At 47.7% G+C, this 12830-nt stretch overlaps 1 protein-coding gene across 2 annotated transcripts in view; it reads right to left on the bottom strand.

Annotated features, from left to right (window-relative positions):
• LOC146207539 (metabotropic glutamate receptor-like) overlaps positions 1–12830 on the bottom strand; it is a 260240-nt gene that overhangs the window by 130915 nt on the left and 116495 nt on the right. For both annotated transcript variants that reach the window (XM_084588366.1, XM_084588364.1), the window contains exon 3: positions 333–404. The gene's annotated coding sequence lies outside the window, so the exon portion shown is untranslated. The remainder of the gene's footprint in view (positions 1–332; positions 405–12830) is intronic.

Here is a 12830-nt window from a genome sequence, read left to right as displayed (position 1 = left end):
CTGACCTCTGCACCAGGCGCGATGCAGGGCTATTCATTCTGGCACGCAGCGCAGCTCTCCTTCCCTTGCGCTGGCCCAAACTGCACGGAGCCGCGTTGGTGATTCGTCGAAAAACTGCGTCGCTCCTCTAAGAAGCGCGCATCCGCGACAGCAAATGGAGACAAACTGGTTTCCCCGCCCTCGTCTTTCGTTCGACTTTCGCTCCTTCGTTTGCACTCGAGGCACCACCCGAGCGCGGTGTGAACCGAAAGCCTCCCGTTCCACCTTTAGGCTCTAACTGAACGTCGGGAACGCTTCTCCCGGACTGATGGTGTGTGGAGGTCCCTACTTACCTAGGAATGCAATGATAGAGAGAAGACCGCATTGTCTGCGAACGGAGATATTTCACGAATGTCCGCTGCTGCCTGCAAAAAAAAAAAAAAAAAAAGTAACAATATTTAACGTTTGTTAAAAACATACTGTGCCACACCTGTGTGCATAGCCATACAAAACGTTAAAGGCGCAAATAGAGCATTAATACGTGAATGCAGTGTACTAAATTCACGGAGCAAACATTGGTGACATTTAGAGCGCCAACCGCGGACATTTTTAGAAAGAAAGTGCGCCCATGAGGCGGCATCTGAACAACGGTGTTCAAATGATGATTAGTGACATTCTTCTTGTGGACATGGATTTCCTCATGTTAAGCGTTTCCTTCCTTCGTTGAAAACACGACTATTTACCCCCTAACTGGTTTTGAATGCATGTGCTTAACTCTTTATTCGTTTACTTGCGAACCAATCCGACTTCAGCATTTGGATTGGAAAACATTTATTGTCAGCAATGAGCGATTTGTAGGCGCTACACTTAGATGGCCTATTGCCTTTTGCAGAATACGCGTTTTGCGCAGGGTATACAGCGCAGAGCTACAAACAGCTTAGTGGCTTAAACTTATCATCCATGGCAATATGTATCCTAAAAGGCAGGCCTCTAAAAGCATATAATGGCTGCACTTGGCAACACCAGATCGTACTATACTGATAAATGAACAAAAAAGCTTATATGTTGTTACTGATGTTTTTCGAACAGCCAATAGGAAAGAGAACCGAACACGGGTTGAGGGGGAGCCTCACTTCTCGAAACACCGTTGAACTTCTCTTCGTCTGGGCAGCCAGTAGAGGTAAATCCAGAATTACTGGATATTTGTCTCTATACAATGAATTAGGTTCTTTCTCCACAGATAAGAACTAAAGCACTTGGTTGTTAGAGCCCATTGAAATAGCTGAAACAATTTATGATTGATGAAGAAAGGCGGTGCTAAGCTGCACTCTAAAGTTTCAGTCACACGCCTGCGGCCTGCTAACGATGACAGGGACGCTACAATGTACACCAGTCAGGGTGGCTGTCCCAAATGTGCACTTGCATGAACAAACCCGGTGACGCGTGGGAGACGTTGCAGGTGTCGCCACAAACGGTCGCTTTCAGGAAGAGGGTCTCCTATACTTCCCTACACTCTCCTGTCCTTCCCCTTCATCCTGGCTCCCTTCCCGCGTCTCGCTGAAAACGCGCTGTGGCGGCCACCCAATACGTTCGCGGATTTTTATTAACCGATGCGCGTTTCCCCTGACGCTGCATCTCTTCCGCAAACACTGCCCGTCGGTTCTGGACACACAAGGGCACGGTATGGTGTTGATTTTCAGCACTGCCTGGGATGAGGTCCGGCGGCATGCACTATTCCCGTGTTTCTGTTTTATTTTTATTTCGTTTCTTTTTTGTTCTGCCCGTATCTGTAAAAGTGCTGATAAGGAGAACGGCCAGCCTCCCCTCGGTACGCACACAGCACAACTTTTTCATCATAACTCCGCACGCTAGCTGGGCACCGAGGAGGACGACGCCTTTTAGCAGCAGAGCTTTCTCCAGCGCCGTCCGCAAACTTTCTTCGCGTAATGCGACTTGCGTCCGGTGAAGTGTTTTGACAATAATGCGCTGCACACTGCTGTCTGTATCGTTGTATCGGGTTCGACAGATCTAAACTTTGAAAAAAAAAAATAAAAATAAAGGGTACGGTGTCTTATAGAGGAGGATATGTACGGAGGCTGGAGAAGAGAGCGTCTGCTTCAAATCTTCACTGTTTTTGTTCCCAGTTTGTCGGAGAGCTGGCGCAAGACCTGGAATGGCGCCAGTGGAAGAAGGCTTTCAGTTTCTTCTAGACGTGTTAATTCGCCTGTAGCCCGTCTAACCGACAGATCTCTTCATGCCGTTTTCACTCGCAGGTGAAAAGTGGGTATGAGTAAAAATTATTGCTGAGGATGTGAGCGATTTCTGTCTTATTTCCCAAAGTTCTGCGACAAGAAACCAATTCACCCATTAATTCTCCTATCCTTAAATGTAACGAGCAGAAACTTACATGTAACAAAGCGTTACAAAATTTGATTACCTTCGTCCTTGCTCATCACACGCTTGCCTTTTGATTTCGAGGTAGTACAGCATATGAAAACATTCGTGAATTTTCGAATACGTTTGTTGAAATATAGAGCTATGTGTGTCCTCCTCTCTTGTCTTTCGATGCTCCATATAGCTAAGAAGTATGAATCAACAAGCCCTAGTCTCGACGCTACCAATGTTCGTTTCTGACTGACCTCCCCCCGCATCTTCCATGAGTAAAGCAAGAATGCGCACTTCATTCGGGGCACGTCTCCAGATACCTAGGGTCTCAGAAGAGCCGTGTCGAGAACTTGCCGTTGTCTTCCGAAATGCTTGGCAAGTACGTGTTTTTTCAAAACGTTGTTATCAACCCCTTCTCAGAGCAGACTTTCCGAGAGCGCTTTGTTTCGAAACTTCCTCCAATGGGAGAAAGCAAAAGAGAGCGAGAGAGAGAGAGAGAGAGAGAGAGAGAGAGAGAGAGAGAGAGAGAGAGGGGAAACTTTAGCTGATATCCATTGAAGATTTATAACTCAAAGAAGCACTACGGTCGGTGAATAGAAGAGCGCGGTGGGGATTTAGAGGAGACGACAACCCGAAAGTAATTTGCTTGATCCGCACGCATGTCAACTTCCAGCAAACATTAAAATCGGTGCAATGCAACGAAGTCGCTAGCAGGTGATTAATGACGTCAATGATTGTCGAATTATATAAGAAATCCACAATAGCGCCTTTTTCGTTGCTGCCCGCCCGTACCCACCACCCCTGCACACACATACAATGGAAGCTCAAAGACGCAACGCGGATTTACAAAATCAACCGTTGAGGACTTATTTCTATAAAGAAAATAAACACGGCTATAGTTTCATTAAGCCGGAGCTTTCACAATGTACCTTAGAATACTCGCTGTTATTGACACAATAGGTAAAAATAAATGCAAGATTGAGCACTTTATACGGCCCATGAGATTTTTGTTTCCGTAGCCATAGAGTGCAGTTGCTTCGAAATACGTTTACTGTTTAATGCGCAAGACAGTGCAAAAAATGTTCACACTTTGCGTTCCGCCGCCACACATGCGCCGTACATTTAGGACACGCCGTTTGTAAAGACCTCACCGAGCCTGCGTTCCTGAGCATCGGTCTGTCGGGAAAATTATCAGTTCTTTGTATTCGAAAGGCTTCACAACGACAAATCACATCTCGCTGCTACACTATGTAAGCACCACCTCGTGTGCTATAGTGCGTTCATTTCCCGTCGACAGCGTTCACTGCAGTGTTCCAAACTAAGATCTGCCGCCGCTTCCTCCGCATCTTTGTTGTCTTTAGAAGTGATTTCCGGTTACTAGCGGTTCTACAATTTTCTTCTGTCCGTATACACTTATCTCGCCTCTTCTTCTCGCTTCAATCTGCGCCAGTCGAATGAGGTACAGTACCGATCTGAGCCCTTCCCACATTCACCGGAGCGACAAGCAGAGTCTGCCATCGCCTGCGCAGCGGGTCGACATTTCCAGGACCGTAGCTGGGAGTGACAGTCAGGTATTGTCAAAAGTTTACCAAACGTCAGCCCCCTGAGCGGCCCGCCGATGGTCTGTCACGAAGCGGAAATAAAAAACCCTATTGTTGTAGCATGTCCCTCCTATATATAAGGGGAGCTGAACGCTTCCGTTAGGCCTTTCACGTACCGGGCTCGACTGTACGAGCGACGTCTCTGTATGGGGATTAGGTTATTGTTAAGGTAACGAAATGTAGTGAAGATTTTTTTTTTTCGCTGCAATAAGAGCCGCAGAAGGTGATGACGATAATGCAGGAACAGCAAGGGAATAAACTCAATTTTCGCCCAATTCGCCGTCAGCTCTCCGTACACGATAAACAAAAGTTCAATCATGCGACTGCGACTGGAAACATTCAGGGTAAAATATTAAACAAAAATGTCAGTGAATTGCATTAGAATACCCGCGTGATTCGAACATAGCTACGCTATCGCCGTTTATATTAGTTTAGTTTAGTTTAGTTTATGGGGTTTAACGTTTAAAAGCGACTCAAGCTATGGGAGACGCCGTAGTGGAGGGCTCCGGTTCGACTTCCTGGGGTTCTTTAACGCGCCGTTTCCTTCAGCGTGTTCGAAGGATTCGTTTCGGAATGTTCAAGTGCAGACTCTGTTTCCCCTTTTTCCAGATGCGTTGGAGCGCAACCCCCCCCCCCCCCCCCCCTCTCTTATTTCAGAAGGAGGGGGAGGAATATGATGAAAGGCAGGGAGGTTAACCGGTAAAGGAACTGGTTTGCTACCCTGCACTGGGAGAGAGGGGTAGGTGGGTATAAAGGTTGTGGGTGAGAGAAGGATGGGTGAAGACAGTACAGTCACATAACAGACATGTCACATCACATCACTTCGCATTCATATCACGTAACATAAAAAATCATAGCCTTTCGATCAGTCCTGTGCTTTTCATAAAGCGGAGCAGTGCGTGGGAGGCCTTCACCGCAGACGATCGCCGTGGCCAGGGACCTAGGATCTTAATTTTAGTCAGTGGGCGTCCATCTAGACGCTCCAGCGCACGGCATAGACACTGTCTTTCCTCGCTGTATATGGGTGCACTCACAAAGAATGTGGCCTATAGTCTCGTCGCACCCGCCGTTTGTACAAGCAGGACTATTTGCCATACCTAATCACAACGCGATGGTTAGATGGCATCCTCGAGGCGCTGCAGATGAAGTTATGTGATGTTAGGAAGATAGTGAGAGACCGGAAAGCGTGGCGTGATATGGTCCATAGGGTCACGAAGAGTCGGACACGACTAAACGACTGAACTGAACTGATCACAGAAGAATAGTGTTTGTAAATGCTACACCAACCCACAGGCGGCACAGCAAAGTTTCTTCACATCGGGGTAGGCCAGGTGGAAGCCGGAGCTTCAGGTCAGGGTCCAGGGATTTTAAGCGGCAGTTCGCAAACTGGTCAGAATTCCACAAGGAGAGCGTGTGTTCCCGCGCAAGTGCGCGAAGCCTGCCCGCTGCGTCTGCCCTGGAAAATGGAATCAACACATAATCGCTGTCTTGGTGGGCTGTTCGTGCGACCTCGTCCGCCCGGAGATTGCCCGTTATGCCGCTGTGTCCTGGAAGCCATTGGTAGATGATGTCATGTCCTCCATTCATGGCATAGTGATGAAGTTGTCGTATTTCCGCGACGAGTTGCTCATGGGCTCCACGGCGAAGAGCCGCTTTTAAGGCTTGCAGAGCTGCTTTTAAATCTGTGAAAATAGACCTCCGCTGGGCGCTCTGCTGACTGATATGCCTAATTGCGACACGAAGAGCGGTTAGCTCTGCAGCTGTTGAAGAAGTCTGGTGAATTGTCCTAACTTTTATTTCTGTATTAGTTGTGGGCATGACCACGGAACCTGAAGAACTCACGGTATTCAATGAACCATCGGTGTAAGCATGCAAACGATTTGCATGGTGCTCATGGAAGTATTCAAGAGTGATCTGTTTTAGTTCTGTCGGCGATAGCTCGACCTTCTTCCTGGTGCCGGGTATTGAAAGAAGCACGTGTGGTTGATGCAGGCTCCACAGTGGAGAGGACGGTCCAGATGCGGGTGTAAACTGGGACGGCAGAATAGCGCGATGCGCATCAGCGGTCTCTGTAAGCGATGTACGCGGCCTGGCAATAGGAAGACTGGCCAAATGATGACAGGGAACCTGGGTGATGTGTCGGAAATGTGCCCTCAGGGCGTCAGCTGTTAGGTAGGTAGATATGGGATGCTCCTGAGCGATCAAAATGGTAGCAGCCGTAGGGGCACATTTCGGCAATCCCAGGCAGGCTCGCAGAGCTTGAACGCTCTGTAGAATTTCTAAGTTGATTTTCCTGACATTTCCAAGTGCAGGTAAGCTGTACCGAAGAAATCAGTATGCAGAACAAATAATACAAGTATACAGAACAAATAAGAACAAATAAGCAGAACTAATAAAGCTACTTCTCGATTTTTGCACTTCTAAGGAAAAAAGGCCTTTGGAGAGGCGGCTGATTATCACAGGTGTCCGTAGGTGTTGAACCCCACCGTAGATCTCAGTTTCAGACCCAATTTAAATGAGCTGCGTGTCAAGACACATGCGATTCCTTACGGGAAACCTATTTTGTACAAATGTCATTCCCATTGTTTGTGAGTACAACACTTGAAAACCAGTACAACAAGGGGATTTGCACAGTCTCAGAAGCCTTTCCTTTTCGGTTCGCTAGTATAGAAGGGAACCAAATACAGATAAGAGGAAAAAAGGAGTACAATAGAAGCGAACGGCCAACGACCTTCGACGGGGGGGCACTCCGCGCATTCTTCGTGCCAACTAGAACAGCAACATTAAGCGAGATCCGATTTCACCGGCTCAAATGACCAGGAACGGCGTGGAAAAGAGCAGGGCGAGCAGGGTGAAACACAATGCGCGTCACGGTAGAAATGGTAGCAGCAAATCACCAACAGAACACGGAACGAGCGGCAGGAACTCTACAGCTAGCGAGGCCGAGTAGATAAATGATCCAATCAGCGTTGCGTGAGACAATCCTGCCGAGTTTTTCCGCCTCATTAAGAGTCCGCTGGACCTCTTCAATGGGCCCAATTATTCGAAAAGCACCTTCATCAAGAACAGCTAGGGCTGCTAAATTGTGGTACGTAGTGAACCTTGCTTCAGTGCCCTTGGGCGAGAACACTTCGTACCTGACCTTTTCCCCTCTTGCCAAAGTAGGCGGGCCTACCTTAGATAGCCAAGAAGTTTTATTCGGTATATTACTGGTTTGCCTTAACTCGCTGATTATCCAGGACAACGATAAGTTGTTCTTCAACGCGCGTTAGGAAATAGGGAAGCCGGAGTGCAAAGTTCTAACACGACAGCACCAACCTGCTTTGTTTTGACTAGCCAACCACAGGCTTGTATAGAAAGTTACCTGCGTCAGTTCTATTTCCTGATTTTCCAGGCTAACTGCGACGTTTCTGTAATGTGCCAAGAAGGTGAATCATTTTACTGCCGACAGCCACGTCCCGCAATGGGCTTTCGAAAGTCGATCGTTGACGCCTGATGCCTTAGCGTGCGGCGTGAAGCTCGAGCGAGCAGGAAAAACGGGAGGGATCTCACCGTATAAGCCGCACTCCTTGTTCGAGGGTCGCCTATGGGCAGTTCGCGGTCTGTGTTACGAATAATTTGGTTTGTGGGGTTTAATTATACCGTAATATACCGTTATATAGAAAAAAATGCAAATGCTTTGAAATAAAGGTAGCAAAGGATGACAAGCGATAAAGCACGAAACGTCACGGTCGAGCTCTCGCCTTGTGGGCTTGTATGCGTGTATAAGTGTCTGTGCGGCTAGTTTCCTTACATGGACATGTATCGAACGTGTCCTGAAGTGCTGGTCGTTAATTGTTTTTTAAATTTTGACAACTTACAACAAAACTAAGAGCTCTGTTTCTATAGTTGGATTGCTGCTTCTTTGTCCTTGCGTGAGGATTTAGTACAGAACGCAATACCTAAGTGAGGTATTGCAAGCAATGAGGACATGCGTCCCACGCTTCTGCTCGCTAATTACACTTGACGTACTTAATAGACAATTCGAAAACAAAACATACCACATGAATATGACGGCTCGTCCTTGTGAAAAATAGTCGGGTGGTAGGCAGCACTTTCTAGAATCTCTCTTAGCACCTTACTGTGTACTGCTAAATTTCCCGCACGATGGAAGTAACTTATGAGGCGTTTAATGATCTTATATGAATTTCAGCTACCGTTTGGAACAGAGTACCTACGTCCAAGAAAGGAGAAAAGCATGACATCAAACTATTCGCAACGTTCCTGCAACGTGAATTCAGTTAATACACTGTAAAAGACTTATGTAATTCCCGTTACATATCTCGCTGTAAACTTATTACGTGCCCCGTGTAAATGAAGGCGCCTCATCCTCTTCCTTTGCGCCGATTCACCAAACATGACCATACAACACACGCCAACTCCTGCCAGAGTTCAGTGCAATAATTTGTTAGTATCGCATGTTCTATGCTCCTTGCAGAATGAAGACGTGTTTCACTCTCGGGACCTTGAAAATCAAAACAAAGAATGTCCCCACTGCCGGAATGGGTGAACTCCATTACTGTGTGCTCGTTAATTGATCTAGACAAAAACGCAATGCTTGGCAAACCGCTTCAAGGAAGAAACAGGTTGAGTTTTACTCTTTTACATTGAAGCTGTTGATGCACTTGTGCATTTCTCAATAATAGAGTCAGCGAAGAGTCGGAGAGATGTAAATTGCTGTGATTACTTTTATGATTCACCATTCTGCCCTTTTGCAATCGACAGCAGCTTCTTTGACATAAGAGTCTCTAACAAGAAAGCAATGTTGTTATCAGGACTTGTGGCCGTTGAGAAAAAGGCAATGTAATCTGATGGAAAAATAACAGTTGAAAAATACAGCCCTAGCTCTTCGTATTCACCAAGATCGCCTCACCGTAACTATAAAGGGTCAGAAACGCAACTATGGACCCAATGTTTACCCCGTGTACACCTCGTGTACACTCCGTGTATATCCTGTGTATACCCCATGTAGACTCCGTGCAGACCGCGTGTAGACCAAATGAAGACCCGGCATAGACATGCGAAGCTGAGCAAGATATATGGTTTGGTTTGTATACCCCATGTAGACTCCGTGCAGACCGCGTGTAGACCAAATGAAGACCCGGCATAGACATGCGAAGCTGAGCAAGATATATGGTTTGGTTTGGTTTGTGGGGTTTAACGTCCCAAAGCGAATCAGGCTATGAGAGACGCCGTAGTGGAGGACTCCGGAAATTTCTACCACCTGGGGTTCTTTAACGTGCACTGACATCGCACAGCACACGGGCGCCTTGCTTATCCCTCCATGGAAAAGCGGCCGCCGAGGCCGGGATTCGATCCCGCGCCCTTGGGAACAGAAGTTGAGCGCCGTAACCACTGCGCCACCCCGGCGGGGCATCAAACCAAGAAGTATCCAAAAACACAGCCCATTCACTACACAATCTTTTGCCTCTGCATACGCTTCCAGGCACAGTCCTCGCAGAGAAGTTGATCCTACAAATCATCTTTGCATCGCAAGTTACTTGAGAAGGCGACAATCGACATTCAGTACACCAGGTCACAAACCTCTTTGCAGTCCGAGATTTCCAGAAACTTTCTCCGAACTGAATGCCAGAACTCAGGCGCTTGCTCTCTTGTTCGCGTTTATATCGTTTTCGCGATCGGTCCTGTTTGTGCCAGCAGCACAAACGAGTTCAGCTATCTGCCTGCTCGAAAAACTGGTCACGTTCCTCGTCGCGCCCTTTTCGCTCGCCGTTTCGGAACTTTCGGGATCGTTTGATGCCGTTGGTCGAGAACAGCACATTTACTCTCCCGGGAACCGTGCTGAGATAGAAGACACAACGACGATGTTAGCTCTCGCCGTAAAAGTACTTAAACTGCATGCCTCGAGCGAAAGTGGGGTCTTCTGTCCGTGTTAGGAAGGGTGATACGTCCCAGCAAATTAAAAAAAAAAAATAAAAGCAAAAAAGAAAGAAATTCACGCCGAAAACTATGAACATATCAAAACTGTACAAATCTTGTTTTGGATGAGCCCCTGTGCAGGAACGAGCGCGAATAAGCAGCACCAAGAAGTTCGTTACACTGGCGTAGAATATAATGCACTCTGTCTTTACGGCGCTGAACAGAATTCAACAGATCGACGGGTTAACTGTCGTCGAAAGTCTGAAGGCACTTAATTCCACCGCACTCAGTTACCTTTCCAGAAATCGCGCTTCATTTGGGCTTCTTTGTAGCAAGCTTTGATGACGCTTGCTTCATTTAAATCTGCTCCCTGCTTTCGGCGCTAAACGTCTTCCATGGTTTTAGCACTTCACCGTAATATTATTTATAATTGTGGTTTAAATTGTATTCTGATGTGTTTACCAAAACTTGTTTCTGAAAGCTTATACATCTGTAGCTTACGTAAACAAAATTGCCGACGATTATGTTACTTCCTTCCCCCCCCCCCCCCCCAAAATATACTGCGCACACAAAAACAAGGACGAGAAAGGTACAAAACAAGCGCAGGACAAGCATGTTACTTCCTAATGCGAAATTTTAGGGCAGCTCATCAGCTCGTTCAGCTTTTTAATAGATTGAGGCAAAGAATTCGAGCAAGACATGTATGTACAGCCGCCCTGATTTTTAACAATATAGCGCGAGCATCGACCAAACTGTTGGTCAGCACCTTGCAACGGCGATAAGCGTGCAACACGGCGAGGTTTCGTGCATGCGCAAGAATGTGGAACGTCGCAAACAGATATTGTGGCAGGGCGTGTGTCTTTGTGATCCGAACAGCTTAGCAGAAGACGCTCTCTCTTCGTGCGCGTGCGCGAACTCTCGCCGTGTTGCACGCTTATCGCCGTTATAAGGCGCTGAGCAGCAGTTTGGTCGACGCTCGCGCTATATTGTTAAAAATCAGGGCGGCTGTACGATTACAGACAACTCTAAGGCAGGCGGTCCGCAGTGGCGAAAGGCGGCTATGCTTTTCGGCTTGGGCGGTGCACATAACGAGATCCGCCGCCACCGCTCCGGGGCTCTGATTGCCGCCTAAATGTAGCGCGCCTGACTCGGCATCGAAGAGCACTGGAAGCTGGATTTTTATCCCACCTTCTCCCATCAAATGAGGAACCCGTGTTGGTAGCTCCACCGATTTTCATTATATCATATGGTCTGGTTAATTCGCACAGGCCACCGAAAAATCAGTTTCCGGCCATGCCTGCTGCCAGCTATCACCTGCCAGCGCCATGCCAGCGATTTTTCGCTCACAACGCAGACGCCGTCGTCGACGCCGATGCTGGATTTTATTGCGAAAGCAATACTGCTAGCACTTCGAGCCTTTGGCGTGTCGTGGCGCCTCCATACATGACCTTTCACGTGACCATGTGACGTCACGCCAGACCGAGAGACGGGGCCCCAGCTCGCGCTATCGGATGGGGGCGGTGAGTCCTTACAGGAGCCGCAGCGGTGACGTCACGCCATTTTCACGCGACCGTGTGACGTCACGCCAGACCGAGAGACGGGGCCCCAGCTCGCGCCATCGGATGGTGGCGGCGAGTCCATACACGGCGCTGTGTCGCAGCCGAGAGAGGGCGCTCGCTGTTTGTGACGTCACGCTAGGAGGATAAATGGGGCTGTGGCTCGCCTCCTCGCAGTATACGGGGCGCAGTCTTACGGTATGTCGGATGATGCGTATAAGGCGAGGCTGGAATGATCTGCTGCAGTAAAGCGGCGGCGCCGTGCTGAAGAAACAGAAGAAGAACCGCCTGGCTACGCTTGGCTCAACTAGGCGTAGCTTGAATGTTTAGCTGAACTGGTTGGTCTATGTATAAGCAGGACCAATTGCTTTCGCAATTCCCCGGGCTTAACCAAGTTAAGCCCCAGCAAACTTTTTTGCAGTAACGGGACCTTTGCTATAGCTTTGAAAGACATCACGCAAGAATTATTAGAACTACTGCTGCGAATGTTTTTGCCTACGTTAGCGGTAACAACGCCTGACTAAGAAAAAGTACACGGTCGTTTATGTGATGGCCGCAGTAGTTGTATAGTGCAGCAATGCTATTAAATTTGTTATTGCCGTGTTTCGCCTTACTTGGGAAGGGTATCAGCCGTAGCCAAGGCAGGCCACACCAAAAGCCAAAATAAGCCAAAAGAGAGAAAAGAAGAATAAGGTAAACACGAAGACGAAGAAAAGAGACAAGAAAAATAGAAAACGGTGAGAATAGGTAGGGGTAGAATTGAGAATTGCATCTCAACAGTAACGTGGAAGTAGGGTACCAGTGCCGAGGGCGCGACGCTTATAGTTCTTTAAAATTCCCTGCACATCTGTGGTCAAACCGAACAAAATGATTGTTGCAGAAAAAAAAGCTTAATTATGAGCTGTGCGATATTGGGTGCGTTTCCCGACATTCCTTGTTGTCGGTATCTGGCGTGCTCAGGGTCCCTGTAAATGAACCGGCGAAGCACTGTTTCTGTTTCACAAACTCTCATCACCGGTGGCCTTCCTTAACGAGGTGGAGACAGCAACAGCTTTTCAAGACTTCAATACTACGAACTGTAATTGAGTTTTTGCCTGCCCCTTACGAACTCTATCAAAAAGATGATCGATTAAATCGAAGACTTCTCCTACGTTCTTGATGTGCAAGCAGGAACTTTGCTGCAGCCCGTCTAGGTGCTCAATAAGGAAATCACGTCCATAATTTCATAGGATGGCAGGATGAAGAAATGATATGGCCTGTTATTTATACAGAAGGCTTTAAAACTTGCATTGATCCTGGCATTTCTTAAGTTGGCGCCCACCGGGGCTTATGACCTGGTACAAAGGAGCATCTTCGCGCTCTCAAAGATGTACTCCATACCGTGCCGCTA

The sequence above is a fragment of the Amblyomma maculatum genome, chromosome 1 (genome assembly GCF_055883805.1).
Source record: "Amblyomma maculatum isolate TAMU_Amacu chromosome 1, ASM5588380v1, whole genome shotgun sequence".
Taxonomy (NCBI): Eukaryota; Metazoa; Arthropoda; class Arachnida; order Ixodida; family Ixodidae; genus Amblyomma; species Amblyomma maculatum.
Note: the sequence above shows the minus strand (reverse complement) of the source record. Positions and strands in the feature narration are given on the sequence as shown.